The sequence below is a fragment of the Heterodontus francisci genome, unplaced genomic scaffold, assembly GCF_036365525.1.
Source record: "Heterodontus francisci isolate sHetFra1 unplaced genomic scaffold, sHetFra1.hap1 HAP1_SCAFFOLD_59, whole genome shotgun sequence".
In the NCBI taxonomy this organism is placed as follows: domain Eukaryota; kingdom Metazoa; phylum Chordata; class Chondrichthyes; order Heterodontiformes; family Heterodontidae; genus Heterodontus; species Heterodontus francisci.
In genome coordinates, this window is record NW_027140758.1 from 7284942 (window position 1) to 7300883 (window position 15942).

Genomic DNA, 15942 nt, shown 5'->3' on the forward strand with positions numbered 1-15942 from the left:
TGCATCACCTCACACTTCTCCAAGTTGAATTCCATTTGCCACTTTTCTGCACACCTAACCAGTCCATTTTTCCAGCTCTCCGAATGAGCATTTCACCTCGTGCCTTGAGCTGAATTATTCATTGCAGAATTCTCACTATCTGTTTTACCCTTGTAGCCACAGTTTTTATATGAATGGTCCAGTTAAGCTTCTGTCAATGGGAACCCCCAGGATGTTGATGGTGGGGGGGATTCAGCGATGGTAATGCTGTTGAACATCAAAGGGAAATGGTGACATTCTCTCTTATTGGAGATGGTCATTGCCTGGTACTTATGTGGTGTGAATGTTACTTGCCACTTAGCAGCCCAAGCCTGAATGTTGTCCAGGTCTTGCTGCTCCTGGACACGGACTCCTTCAGTATCTGAGATGTCCCGAATTTGTACTTTTATGAAACCTTGGTCAGGACTCACTTGGAATATTGTATCCAGTCTTGGTCTCCTCACATGATGGGTGATATTGAGGCTTTTGACAGGGTACAGAGGAGAGACATTAAACTAATTCCCAGTATAAGACATCTTCATTATCAAGTTAGACTAAAAGAGTTGGGACCCTACACCTTAGAGAAAGCTAGACTGAGGGGTGATCCGATTGAGGTTCGTAAGTAATGAAGGGTCCAATTTTGCATGGGAGAGGAGTCATAATTGTATATTGTGAAAGGCCAGATGTCACCCGGATCACATTAAATTTCATTTTCAAGGTTGGGTCATCGAACCCGGATAGCGGAGTGGTTAAGGTGCTGGGCTTAAAATCCAATGGTTGTATGTTGTGTGTGTTCAAACCCTGCTCCTGGTATCTGTACTTACAAAATGTTACGTGTTGTTTCCCTGACTTTTGCCTTGCACCATCATCTCTTCTGTCATTTAATCACTCCTGCCTTCCAACCGATCACAGCTTCCTATTATTTGCCCCAGCACCATTCCTTGTCTCTGCTCTTGCTTATAAGCTGGTAAACCTTGAACTTAATCTCCTCTGTACGCTCACAATGACCTTCTCATCTTTCCTGAACTGTGGTTCCTCACAGGATCCGCTGCCTCTCCGACTCCCCTCCAGGGAACTGAAGGCCCTGAGCCTGGGTCTTGCTTTATACGCTTGCTGGTAGTTGAGTCCTTGCATTTCCAGACTCCTCCAGGAAGGGCTTGCCATAATCTTCCAATCTTCCCTGGATAAGGGGATTGGAGAGTGGCAAATGACACCCTTATTCAAGAAAGGGTGTAAGGACAGTCCAAGCAACTCCATGCCAGTTAATTTAACATCAATGCTGGGTAAGGTTTCAGAAATGATAATCAGGGAAAATATCAATGGACATTTAGAGAGGTTTGAGTTAATTAAGGATATCCAGCATGGATTTGTAAAAGGCAGATCATGCTTCACTAATCTAATTGAATTTTTTGATGAAGGAGCAGAGAAATTTGATGAAGGAAATGCAGTGGATGTTGTTTCTATGGATTTTACGAAAGCATTTGATAAGGTATCACATAAAAGGCTGGTTAACAAAATTCAGGCTCATGGAATAGGAGGGTCAGTGTCCAATTGGTTAAAAAATTGGATTAAGGGCAGAAACAAGCAAGTTGTAGTAAATGGTTTCTTTTCAGACTAGGGGATGGTCGACAGTGGTGTTCCCCGAGGGTCAGTGCTGGGATCACTGCTTTTCTTGCTATGTATAAAATATGTGGATCTTGGAATACGGAACAGAATCTCAAAATTTGCTGACAATACCAAACTTGGAGGTGAGGCAAACAGTGAGGATGATATGAACCGCCTGCAATAGGACATAGACAGGTTAGCAGAATGAGCAGAGAGGTGACGGATGGAATTTAATACTGTTAAGTGTGAGGTGATGCATTTTGACAGAAGGAATAGGGAGAGGCAATGTATACTTAATGGCACAGTTCTAAAGAGTGTTCAGGGACAGAGGGACCTGGGGATGCATGTGCATCGATCTTTGCAGGTAGCAGGGCATATTGAGAGAGTGGTAGTAAAATATATGGCATCTTGGGCTTTATACAAACATACAAGCATACGAACATATGAATTAGGAGCTGGAGTAGGCCACTCGGCCCTTAAAGCCTGCTCCGCCATTCAATAATTTCATAGCTGAACTGATTACCCACATTTCCAGCTACGCCTGACCACCCCCTTGCTTATCAAGAATCTATCTACATCTGCCTTAAAAATATTCAAAGGCTCTGCTTTCACCGTGTTTTGAGGAAGAGAACTGCAAAGACTCACAACCCTCTAAGAGAAAAAAATTCTCCTCATCTCTGTCTTAAATGGGCGACCCCATATTTTTAAACAGTGACCCCTAATTTTAGATTCTCCCACAAGGGGAAACATCCTTTCTACATCCACCCTGTCAAGACCCTCAGGATCTTATGTGTTTCAATCAAGTTGCCTCTTACTCTTCTAAACTCTGGCGGATACAAGCCAAGCCTGTCCAATTTTTCCTTGTAAGACAGCCCACCATTCCAGGTATGTGTCCAGTAAACCTTCTCTGTACTGCCTCCAATGCATTCACATCCTTCCTTAAATAAGGAGACCAGTTCTGTCGACAGTACTCCAGATGTAGTCTTACCAATGCCCTGGATAGCTGAAGCATAACCTCCCTACTTTTGTATTCAATTCCCCTCGCGATAAACGCGAGCATTCTATTAGCTTTCCTAATTACGTGCTGTACCTGCATACTAACCTTGGGCGATTCATACACGAGGACACCCAGATCCCTCTGCATCTCAGGGCTCTGCAATCTCTCACCATTTCGATAATATACTTATTTTTTATTCTTCCTGCCAAAGTGGACAATTTCACACTTTCCCACATTATACTCCATTTGCCAGGTTGTTGCCCACTCACTTAACCGATCTACATCTCTTTGTAGCCCCCTTATAAGAACATAAGAAATAGGAGCAGGAGTAGGCCATTCAGCCCCCAAAGCCTGCCCCACCATTTAATAAGATCAGGGATGATTTGCCCCAGACCTCAACTCCTCTTTCGTGCCAGCTCCTCAAAGCCCTCAACTCCCCAATATTTCAAAAATCTATCTACCTCCTCTTTAAATGCTTTCAGTGATTTAGCCTCCACAACTCTCTGGGTAGAGAATTCCAGACATTCACTACCCTCTGAGAGAAGAAATTCCTTTGCATCTCAGTTTTAATTGACTGTCCCCTTATTCTGTAACTATGTCACCTAGTTTGAGATTCCCCCACTAGTGGAAACATCTACCCTGTCAAGCCCCCTCAGAATCTTATACATTTCAATAAGATCACCCTTATTCTTCTAAACTTTAATGTATAAAGGCCTAACTTGTTAGCTATTCTTGATAAGTCAACCCCTTTCTCCCAGGAATCAGCCGAGTGAATCTCTTTTGACTGTATCCAATGCCAATATATCCTTTCTTAAATACAGGGACCAAAACTGTACACAGTACTCCAGGTGTGGCCTCACCAACACCCTGCACAGCTTTAACAAGACTTCCCTATTTTTAAACTCCAACCCCCTAGCAATAAAGGCCAAAATTCCATTTGCCCTCTTAATTACTTGCTGCACCTGCATGCTAACTTTTTGTGTTTCAATCACAAGAACACCCAGATCCCTCTTTTTTGGAGTCTCTGTCTATTTAAATAATAGTCTGCATTTTGATTCTTCCTACCAAAGTGTATGAACTCACACTTTCCTACATTAAACTCCATCTGCCAAGTTTTTGCCCACTCACTCAACCTATCTATATCCCCTTGCAGATTCCTTATGTCTTCATGACAACATGCCCTACCTATTTTTGTATCATCAGCAAATTTGGATATATTACACTCTGCCCCTCCTCCATGTCATTAATATAGATAGAAAATAATTGAACCCCAAGCACTGATCCTTGTGGCACTCCACCAGTCACATCCTGCCAATGAGAAAATGGCCCATTTATGCCTACTCTTTGTTTCAAGGAATTGGTAACTCGTGTGTGCATCATCACTTCAGGAAGTGATGTCATACAGTATGTGACAGAGTAGGAGATGGGATGATCCCCGGTAAGATGTGCCTGCATTACTCTCCTGTAAATTGTATATAGTATTGTCAGTCTTCAATAAAAAAGTCAAATTATTTGTTAGCGTTGATCAGTGTGTGATTGGTAAGTCTGTGTGAAGAACAGGGGTTGGCAACATGTCTGTACATGGACACCAGTGTCCACGTTAAAACAGTTCGGTCCGTGACTGATAATTTCAGGGATGAGAAATTTCCCATTGGCTTCTTCTTCCAGACCTGTCTGACTTTCAATCAAATCGCAGCCGTCAGTTTCACAGCTGACAGGTCCTGAGAGCAGAGACAACGTTTCAGAAACAAAAACAAGAAATGCTGGATTCACGCAGCAGGTCTGGCAGCATCTGTGGAAAGAGAAGCAGAGTTAATGTTTCGGGTCAGTGACCCTTCTTCGGAACTGACAAATATTAGAAAAGTCACAGATTATAAACAAGTGAGGTGGGGGTTGGGCAAGAGATAACAAAGGAGAAGGTGCAGATTGGACCAGGCCACATAGCTGACCGTTTCAGAACCTCGGACAAGTTCGGAGCTTTCCGGCAGTTCTGATTTCATTTAAAAGACCTCCAGAAAAACCCGAGCTTGTCCGAGTTTCGGAAGTGCTGTCTCTGCTCAAAGCACCTGTCAGCTGTGAAACTGACGGCTGCGATTTAAAAAAAAAGACTAACCATAAAGCTGAGAGTTCTCGCTCTCTGCAACTGTCAGAGAGAGGGAGAGAGAGAGAGGAGAGTAAGAGGGAGAGAGGAGACCGGGGGTGGGTGTCGGCAGAGAGAGAAAGGACAACCTGAAAGGTTTACCCCGTATCCTTAGATTATGACCCCTGGTCATGGACTCACACCCAAATCCCATGAACGAATAAAAAAGTCAGAACTGTGATTGGCTCTTGCAGCGGACTCTGGTTAACAAACAATATTCGGAGCGCCAGCCCCAGACTGTTTTACACTGACTGAGCTGAGAAAATACAACTCACCCCCGAGAATCCGCAGCACAGACCGAGCGGAGGGGAAAACCTGTCCTGGGAACTCTACATTCAGGGAACAGTTTGTCCTGTGAATATGCAGATGTGAATATTGTGGAAGAGAGATTGTATTAAAGGGGAGGGCGGGTTAGTCTGAAGCCACTGTGTTTGTGGGTCCGCTCTCATCGCCGGATTTCAGAGTCATTCTTGTGTAAAATCAAATGATTTTCCAGTCAAAGAACCGCCCTGCTCCCTGCTCAGCCCCAAAGTGGGAATTCGGGATCATTTTTTGTTATTTCAAGATTTCAGTTGAAAAGTAGAGAACATGTTAGCGAGGGGTGAGAGAGGGCGGTCAGTGCAGCAATAAAACCAGGTTAAATGGAAAATGGAGTCCTCAATCCTAGTGAAAGCTTTTCAACAGCAAACATACTGGAGTGAGAGACAGGAAAGATCTAGTCTGGAAGTCTGGAGTCTCTGAATTTCAATGGAATTGTAGAGTTTGTGAGGAGAGAGAAACACAGAGAGACAGCAGAAGCCGGGAGCTGACAGCAGCTTGTCTCCGCCCCGTCCTCTCTCTGCCTTTAAGTTGCTCTGTGCCACCATCACCGGCTTCATTTCTGACCCAGTTCACATTGACAGTGAGAATTTGTGCAGAGTCCCGGACATGACCGATAGTGCAGCCGCCCAAACGGCTCCTCCAGCCGCCGCCGCCGCCCAAGTCAAGACCCCCAAGAATAAGAAGGCGGCTCCCCGGAACAAGCCAGCCGGTCTCCCGTTGGGCGAACAGATTCTCAATCAAGATTGTGCCGGCTTTCAGCGATCGCAAGGGGATGTCCCTGGCCGCCATAAAGAAGGCTCTGGGTCGCAGAGGTGTCGATGTGGAGAAGCTCAGGACCCAGATCAAGCAAAGTATCAAGAGGAATGTGAACAAAGGCTCCCTGGTGCAGAGCAAGGGACAGGGCGCCTCCGGCTCCTTCAAAATGAGCAAGAAGGAAAACCCAGGGAAAAGTGGGAAAGAAGGTGAAGAAACCAGCAGACAAGAAATCTTTAGTGAAGAAACCAGCAGACAAGAAATCTTTAGCGAAGACACCAGCAGCCAAGAAATCTTTAGTGAAGAAACCAGCAGATAAGAATTCTTTAGTGAAGAAACCAGCAGACAAGAAATCTTTCATGAAGAAACCAGCAGACAAGAAATCTTTAGTGAAGAAACTAGCAGCTACGAAATCTTTAGTGAAGACACCAGTGGACAAGAAATCTTTAGTGAAGAAACCAGCAGACAAGAAATCATTGGTGAAGAAACCAGCAGCCAAGAAAGTGACAACAAAGAAAGTAACAGCCAAGAAAACGAGCAGCAAGGCGGCGGCAACGCCAAATAAGGCGGTGAAGAAAGCAACGCTTCAGAAAAAGTCTCCTGCGAAGAAGGTCAAAAAAGGCAAGAGTGCGGCGGGTGGAAAGGCGCTGAAGAAAGTGCAGACATGGAAGAGCAAGGTCAAGCCAAAAGCAGCGAAGGCTCAGAAAGCAAGGTCTGGAAAGAAGTGAAAGAGCGCGGGAAACTTGTAAACATCTGAAAACAAAGGCTCTTCTCAGAGCCACCCACATCTCTCAGGAAAGAGCTGATCCCCTGATCAAATGATCCCTGTCCCGGCCCCGCCTGCAGATTCCACATGGAAATGATTTGGAGTAAATCCAGGATCCCTGGTGACTCGCTGACATCCCCTCCACCCAGCCCTTTCCCCACTCTCTGTAATAAAACAGAAGGATGTCCGGCCCTCACTCTAACTGGAGATGTGTTCGGTGTAGTCTCAGTTCACAAATTCAGGGGGAGAGTCCTGTCAGGTAGCTCGGTCACTCTGACAGAAACCGCCAGTTCCCCGGGGCTGCAGACACTGACACTGCGGGGAGAGAATCCCCGACTCTTTCCCGTCGCCGGGGGAACAAACAACTTTGTGTCCGGAGAATAGGGAGGGCCGGGGAGAAGGTACATATTAAAGCGCTGCAGTAGACTCAGCTCCTGTGTGTGCACAACTCTCACTGAGTCCGTCCTCTGGGAACAGTGCGGTCGAAACAGATCAGGTTAGGAGAGAAACACACAGCCCGAGAACGGCCTCTTTCTTCCTGCATTTACTCTGTTCTGGGAGCAGATTCTCATTGAGAAGCGGCGCTCAGATCACCGGAGAGAAAAAAAAAAACACAATTCAAACTGTCCAAATAAAAAACAGAGAATTAACCCGGACACTTCCATTATTAAATTAATTCATCAGCTCCGAACCAGTTCCCGTTAATGTCCCGGGATAATCTCGGGATTTATCAAATCGAAGGCAGCGGGATTTATTAAATTGTTGATTCTACACCCTGTAGTTCACTTCTTCACTTAACTGGAGGGGGAGATGTGTGAGCAGAGAAACAGAGCGAAATCCAGAGAGGGAACTGAAAACACACCTGGACAGATGTGAAACAGGTCAATCCACTGTAACAATAACTCCATCACTGATTCCCTCCTGACAGTAACCAGCCCTTTCACAGAGACTGTGGGTGGCTCTGAAAAGAGCCTTTGGTTTATTTAATGACATTTTGGCCGCTTTACTTTTTCTGGGAGCTCTGAGCGCTGGTTTTCTTGGGCAACAGCACGGCCTGGATATTAGGCAGCACCCCGCCCTGAGCGATAGTCACCCCTCCCAGCAGCTTGTTGAGCTCTCGTCGTTGCGGACGGCCAGCTGCAGGTGTCTGGGGATGATGCGGGTCTTCTTGTTGTCCCGGGCCGCGTTCCCGGCGAGTTCGAGGATTTCAGCGGTCAGATACTCGAGCACAGCAGCCAGATAGACCGGGGCTCTGGCACCCACACGCTCAGCATAGTTACCCTTTCTCAGGAGCCTGTGAACACGGCCCACCGGGAATTGCAGTCCAGCCCGGGAGGAGCAAGACTTGGCCTTGGCCCGAGCTTTCCCGCCGGTCTTTCCTCTTCCAGACATTTCCACAATCTCACAAATACTTTCACAAAGAATGAATAATTTCCTTAGCATTGATAGTACATCGCAGGTAGTCAGGATGGCCGAGCGGTCTAAGGCGCTGCGTTTAGGTCGCAGTCTCCACTGGAGGCGTGGGTTCGAATCCCACTTCTGACACCTTGTGTTTTGACTGAACTGGAGGCGTTTGGGAGCAGCGGTGAAGAGTAAAGAGAGAAAGCAGGAAAGAACATGGACAAACAAAATAACCATGGACCCAAAGATGTTGCAACAAAACATTGGAGGAAGAGGCAACTAAGCAAACAGCAGGGCACTTAAAAGATCAAAAATGTAACCTTTGTATCGGGGTGGAAGATGTTGTCAATATCCTTAATGAATACTTTACTGTTTGCCCGAATGAGAGGGTGATGCAGATATTGTTATCAAGGAGGAGGAGTGTGAAGTATTGGACGTGATAACTTAAGTAGAGAGGAAGTCTTCATGGGATGAGCATCGTTGAATGTGGATAAATCATCAGGACCAGATGAAATGTACCTCAGGCTGTTGAAAGAAGCCAGGGAAGAAATAGTGGAAGGTCTGACCATCATTTTCCAATCCCTCACTGGATACAGGTGTGGTGCCAGAGGATTGGAGGTCTTGTAACGTTGCAATAAAAGCAAAATACGAGGCAGATCAAGCATGGCTGATCCTTTCGAGTAGAGAAACAGGGCTGAATTCCCTGAATCAGTGCTACAGCTTTCAGAATAGAAGGAGCCTATACACACCTGATGGGTTCCACTTAAACAAAAGAGCTGGAGGTGTTGACAGTCAGAACAGATAAAATGTGGAGGAGTGTTTGAAGCAGATGATGTGTGGTTACTGTAGTTGTACTATGGAGTTATTTCAAGGAGGTGATTCTGAATGTAATGGATCAACGTGGACCCGTCCAAGGCAAAGGTTCTAAGCTTCTCTGTGGTCCAGCCTGGTTGAATGGAACTGAAGCAAACAAATCATCCAGAAGAGGAAATGATATGTAAGGCCATGAAAGCACAGAATTCAGATGGATGCAATACCAGATGTTATGGCAAGAGTGTAAAACAGCAACAGACTGGTGAATAAAGCTTTCCCATTGAATGAGACAAGAGAAAAGAAGGGTAATATTAGTGTCAGGTGAGTTGTGACACTATTCACATTCCACCTTGATCTGAATAGGACTGTTGAAGGGAGTGATTGAGAAGAATAGAGGAGAAATTAAAAGAAAGGAGAAATAAACAAAAGGTCTTTTGATTTTAGAATGCTTGTTTTTGGAAATGACAGACTGTAAAGTGTGTGTGTCAGAAGATATAGAGCGAAGTTGGGTATGACAAGATCACAGGAAAGTTGTGCCCTGAGACAAGATGTGTGTTGACAGGAAAGCTGCTTTCTTTTGCACAATATGTATTTTATTCATATAATTTGTGCAATTACATTGCAAAGCAGTTCAAATTTAATATTACATAAGGTCCAATACAGATCAGTTTCTTTCAATAATGTACATGAGGTATCTCACTATCCCTGCCTGCACAGGTTATATTTACAGTATTTACATTACACATCAAACATTCTCTGGTGCAAACAGCCCGAGGGGTTTTACACGGGTTCCAGCCCCTCACTGTACTATGGCCTACTAGGGCCTTAGACTGCAGCCTTTCCCCATTGAGTCTCCATGGTGGCTTCCCCAAGCTTTAATGCCGTCCCACAGCACATAGTCTTGGATGTTGCAATGTGCCAGTCTGCAACACTCGGTCATGGACAGCTCTTTGCACTGGAATACCTGTCCCACGGCCGGGCTCGTTCTCAATAGAGATCATTTAAAATGAACATTTCCTAAATCCGTGCTTTCTCTCTCGCAATAAAGAGAACAGGATGTCTGGCAGATTCAGTTTGAGACAATAACACTGCCGGGTAAAGGCCGCTTTCCAACTCCAATCTTAACACAGGAGATTCCCCAAACAGCTGCAGTAAGGTGCTGTGAACTGCTGGAAGCGGATGTGTGAGGAAATGGTGATGTTACTGAGGAGGTTTCTTAGTATAGAATGGACTGTGTTTTGGTGGGAATATTACTGAGTGTTAATTGCATCGGGACCATATTTAAAAGCTCCGGCTTTCTGGAAAGCCTTGACTATGAAGGCCGAGTCTGGAAGGGTTTGTGTGGAGAGCTGGGTTTCGGTTCTACTGTTAATAAAGGGTTTGAAATTGGCAGCCCGGAGGAAACTGGAGGTGGAGCTGAAAGATGAGGGGCCGTTCTCTCTCTGTCTGTCACTCTGGGTGTCTCCTCCATCGAGCTCTCTGTTTAATCTTCACTCTTGTCTCCTCCCCTCCCTGCTCTCACTCTGCCTTTCTCAGCCAGGTCCGGGTGGCCTGCATAACAAGGAGCCTTACGGAATCAGTCTCTTTTATTGTGCACTGATTTGAGGCAAGAATCAACATGTCTGGCAGTAAACAAGAGTATGGTCCAGGCTGGCAGCATGTTAGAATCCATGAGGAAAGGCATCATCACCCTCATCGACAAACGGAAGGGGGAGAGGACAGAAATCAGAAATTGGTGGCCCAATTTCTGCTTAATGCTGACTACAAGATTCTGTCAAAAGTCATAGCCAGTCGATTCAAGTCTGCTCTGGAGTTGGTGATTCACCCTGATCAGACCTATACTATACCAGGCAGGACAATCTCTGATAGCTTTGCGCTACTCAGGGATATGATCACCTATGTACGGGACAGGAGGGTGGACACCTGCCTCATCAGCCTGGACCAGGAGAAGGCTTTTGACAGGATATTGCACACTTACATGATGGATGTGCATTCCAAAATAGGGTTTGGGGAAGGAATCTGCAATTGGATCAAACTACTCTACACAAACATCAGTAGTGCAGTCTCAATCAATGGGTGGGATTCAGAAAGTTTCCCGATCCAATCTGGAGTCACACAGGGCTGTCCTCTCTCCCCTGTCTTGTTTGTTTGCAGTATTGAACCCTTTGCTGAGTCTATTAGGAAGAATGCGAGCATCAGAGGGGTGACAATCCCAGGCAGTGGAGGCGCTCAGGTTAAAACCTCCCTGTACATGGATGATGTCGCCGTTTTATGCTCGGATCCACTGTCTGTGCGCCGACTGATGAGCATCTGCGACCAGCTCGAACTGGCCTTGTGAGCCAATGTTCCAATGAGGCCATGTTCTTTGGGAACTCGGCTGACCGATCCTTTGTCCCCTTCACCGTTAGGTCAGACTCCCTGAAGGTGCTGGGGATATGGTTTGGAAGGGCTGGGACGTGCACCAAAACCTGGAAGGAGCGAGTAGCCAGGGTACAACATAAGCTGAGCATGTGGGAGCAGCGATCTCTCTCCATTATGGGTAAGAACCTGGTCATCAAGGGCGAGGTGCTCACATTGCTGTACGTGGTGCTGGTCTGGCCCATACCGCATTCCTGCGCTGTGGCGATCACCTGAGCCATTTTCCGCTCCATCTGGGGATCCAAAATGGTCCGAGTCCGGAGGTACACGATGTTCAAACCTCTGGATAAGGGCGGGAAAAATGTACCCAACGTCGCCTTCATCCTTATGGCTACCTTTGTGTGCGGCTGCATCAAGCTGTGTGTAGATCCCCAGTTTGCAAACTTCAAGTGTCACTACGTGCTGAGGTTCTATCTGTCCCCGGTGTTGCAAAGGATGGGCCTGGTCATATTGCCGCGGAATGCTCCATCCAGTTGGACTGTGCCGTACCATATATCCTTCATGGAAAGGTTTCTGTGGAAAAACACCTTTGACCACCAATCCATCAGGCAGTGGTCTGCACGGAATATCCTCAAGGCCCTACGGGAAAAGGAGATGGTGGATCCTGTCGGATGGTCCACTGAGCAGAAGTCCAAAGTCATTTGGCAGAATGCCTCATCACCAGAACTTTCAAACAAGCACCAAGATGTAGCCTGGCTGATGATGAGAAGAGCCCTCCCCGTCAGATCCTTCCTGCACACCCGAAGTCTCACCCCATCCACACGCGGCCCTCGAGGTGGCTGTGGTGGAAAAGAGACGTTGCCCACCTCTTTCTGGAATGTGTCTTTGCAAAGCAGGTGTGGAAGAGATGCAGTGGTGTTTGTCGAGGTTCATCCCAAGCAGCTCTGTAGCACAGGAGTCTGTGCTCTATGGACTGTTCCCAGGGATGCACACCGAGATAAACATCAACTGCTGCTGGAGGACTATCAATTCGTTGAAAGACGCCCTTTGGTCTGCCCGAAACTTGCTGGTCTTCCAGCGAAAAGAGTTGTCCATGACCGAATGTTGCAGACTGACACATTCCAAGGTCCAGGACTACGTGCTGAGGGACGCACTAAAACTTGAGGCAGCCGCAGCAAAGGCTCAATGTGGAAAGACCACTGTGTAAGGTCCCCCCACCAAGCTGGACTGAGGAGCTGGATCCATGGGAAACCCCTCGAACTGTAGCCAGAAAATATTTGGTTTGCTGTAAAATGTAGATGGCATGACAATGAAATGGAAGGGTTGTGAGGCAACTCACTCCTGTATTGAAGGAATCTGATCTCCTTTGAACTCTTTGTATTGTTTGCTTTTTGGAACTGTTTTGCAATGTATTTTTTTTTTACAGATTTTTATGAATAAAGTATATTTTAGATTAGATTAGATTAGATTCGAGATACAGCACTGAAACAGGCCCTTCGGCCCACCGACTCTGTGCCGAACATCAACCACCCATTTATACCAATCCTACACTAATCCCATATTCCTACCAAACATCCCCACCTGTCCCTATATTTCCCTACCACCTACCTATGCTAGTGAGAATTTATAATGGCCAATTTACCTATCAACCTGCAAGTCTTTTGGCTTGTGGGAGGAAACCGGAGCACCCGGAGAAAACCCACGCAGACACAGGGAGAACTTGCAAACTCCACACAGGCAGTACCCTGAATCCAACCCGGGTCCCTGGAGCTGTGAGGCTGCGGTGCTAACCACTGCACCACTGTTAATAAAAGAAAGTCGGGCAGAGGTAAAGGAGGGAAAGGACTGGGCAAAGGCGGAGCAAAGCGGCACCGCAAAGTGCTTCGTGAAAATATCCAGGGCATCACTAAACCAGCAATCCGCCGCCTGGCTCGCCGTGGCGGGGTCAAGCGGATCTCGCGTTTGATCTATGAAGAGACTCGCGGGGTGTTGAAAGGTTTTCCTGGAGAATGTGATCAGGGATGCGGTCACCGACACTGAACACGCCAAGCGCAAGACGGTCACTGCCATGGATGTGGTGTACGCTCTGAAATGGCAGGGCCGCACTCTCTACGAATTCAGCGGCTGAACAACTCGACCCTTTCCAGCAAACACAACAAAGGCTCTTCTACGAGCCACCCACCACCTCACAGAGAGAGCAGTGACCTGGAAACGGGAGCTGGGATAGGCTGTTTAGAACTGTCTGGAATAAATCTGTGCTGTGTTCGAGATACAAAACTAGAATCCCCAAATTTGACATTTCAGTTGTAGCAAGGATGTGCAGTGGATTTGATTTTCGAAACGGGCTGTGTAAACAGTGCCTGAGGCTCTACAGTTAGTTATTTCTCCAGTCCACACATGCCCTCAGTGAAAAGCCACATCACTACTCCAGAATCACTCATTGTTTTCATAGAATTTCAAAATGATTTTGAATGAGGGAATCCGGGAGTTTTGCAGCAGCCATCACTGGAACCAGAACCACTTGTGATGTTATTTCCCCCGAGACGGTGTTTCCTGCACTGAAACTGACAGGGTTTGTGAAACTGATCAGTTTCAGCTCAATCATTCAGTAACCTGGAATTCCTGCAGTTTGAGCCCGCGCTATCCCGAACCCACTTCTGATTGGTCACCCTCTTCCCATTCGCATGTCTTAACCAATTGCCGAGCCTCGAATTAGAAAATACAGCGAATCATTGGCTTAAATTGTCGTCCTGGCAGAAAGGTTGAATTCAAAAAAGCCGCCAATTTCAGTGTTGGGCAGAATCGAATGACTCAATGAATCTCAATAACGAAATTGGCGGCACATTTTATACTTTCCCCGATTTTCCTTTCCATCGATTGGGGTGCTAATTCACTCGGGTGCATTTGCTAATACTAACTGTAATCCTCAGATCCATTTAACATTTCAGTAATCCTATTAAATACGAAAGGAATTTTATGATTGAATTTCCATTGGAAGATAGTGAATTAGCACCCCGATCGATGGAAAGGAAAATCGGGCAGAGGATAAAATGTGCTGCCAATTCGTTATTGTGATTTGTTTATATAACTGACCAAGACTGACTTCACCCGAACGCAGCTACTATCTCCCACCCCACTGACCGCTCTCCCCCCTCTGCAATTCGCTTTCTCCCCCTCCTCCCTACTGGCGAAATTTCGCACTCTGGCTGTTCGCTCTCCGCACCCCCACCCCCGCCCTGTCCCAGGCCAGCCCACAGCTGCTAGCTCTGGCCGTGACACTCGCTTCCACATTTCTTCACCAGGCGCCACCTGTAGAAGCAGGAGGGCCGCAAGGAGTGACGGGGCGACGGAGGAGTGAGTGGCTGAGAGGAGGGAAGCGGCACGGCCTGGAGCGAGTGGCCAGAGAGTGGGGTGGTGCGAAGCGAGGAACAACCGGCCAGGGGAGTGGGGGTGGTGGGGAAGCAGCGAGGTCTGGAGCGAGCGGCTGAGGGGGGAATCGTCGAGGCCTGGAGTGAGTTGCCGAGGGGGGAGAGCTACAGCTTCAAAATCTCCCATTCAGCCACTTCCTCCAGCCAAGTGGTGGGGGGATGGGGTGGCTAGATACCCAATGATGCTTTATCACGCATGCACGAAGATGGATTTGTTGTGGAAATGTGATGACGTTGGCGCTGCAAAATGACACCATCCCGTGCACGCGCCACGCAATCCTGGCAAGATGTCAAAAATCACTGTGATTTTTTGGTCTTTTCAGTGCACTCCTCTTTCTTTAGTTGCCTCTTACTCTAATGTATTGAAGAAACATCTTTGGGTCCATTTTCATTTTCCTTGTCAATATTCTTCCATATTCTCCCTTCACCGCTGCTCCCAAATCCCTCCAGTTCAGTCAAAACACAACTTGACACAAGTGGGATTTGAACACACGTCTCCAGAAAACACTACGCCTTGAACACAGCCCCTGAGGCCACTCAGCCATCCTAACTGCTTCAGGCTTATGACAAAAGCTGAGAAATTATCCATTCTTTGTGAAAGTATTTGTGAGATTGTGGAAATGTCTGGAAGAGGAAAGACCGGCAGGAAAGCTCGGTCCAAGGCCAAGTCTCGCTCCTCCCGGGCTGGACTGCAGTTCCTGGTGGACCATGATCAAAGGCTCCTGAGAAAGGGCAACTATGCTGAGCGTGTGGGTGCCGGAGCCCCGGTCTATCTGGCTGCTGTGCTCGAGTATCTGACCGCTGAAATCCTCGAGCTGGCCGGTAACGTGGCCCGGGACAACACGAAGACCCGCATCATCCCCAGACACCTGCAGCTGGCCGTCCGCAACAACGAGGAGCTCATCAAGCTGCTGGGAGACGTGACCATCGCTCAGGGCGGGGTGCTGCCCAATATCCAGGCCTTGCTGCTGCCCAAGAAAACCAGCGCGCAGAGCTCCCAGAAAAATTAAAGCGGCCGAAATGACATCTAATAAACCAAAGTCTCATTTCAGAGCCACCCACAGTCTCTGTGAAAGGGCTGATTACTGTCAGGAGGGAGTCAGTGATGGAGTTATTGTAACAGTGGATTGACATGTTTCACATCTGTCCAGCTGTGTTTTTTAATTTGCTCTGTTTTTCTGCTCACACATCTCCCCCTCTAGTTAATTGCAGAACTGAACTACAGGGTGTAGAATCAACAATTCCCAGGAGCGGGGGTGAGATTGTGCTGAGCTGCAATGAGCCTCCAGTAATGCTGCTTTCTAAATTCCAGATCAGCTCTCAGTCCAACAGGCCTTTCGTA

General features: G+C 47.1%; 1 non-coding gene and 1 pseudogene across 1 annotated transcript; one reads left to right on the forward strand and one right to left on the reverse strand.

Moving 5' to 3' along the window:
* Positions 1-7603: 7603 nt before the first annotated feature.
* On the reverse strand, positions 7604-7992 carry LOC137360605 (histone H2AX-like; annotated as a pseudogene).
* Positions 7993-8062: 70 nt separating this feature from the next.
* trnal-uag (transfer RNA leucine (anticodon UAG)) lies at positions 8063-8145 on the forward strand. The gene has a single exon. It is a non-coding gene; the product is annotated as a tRNA-Leu (tRNA).
* The last annotated feature ends 7797 nt before the right edge of the window (positions 8146-15942 follow it).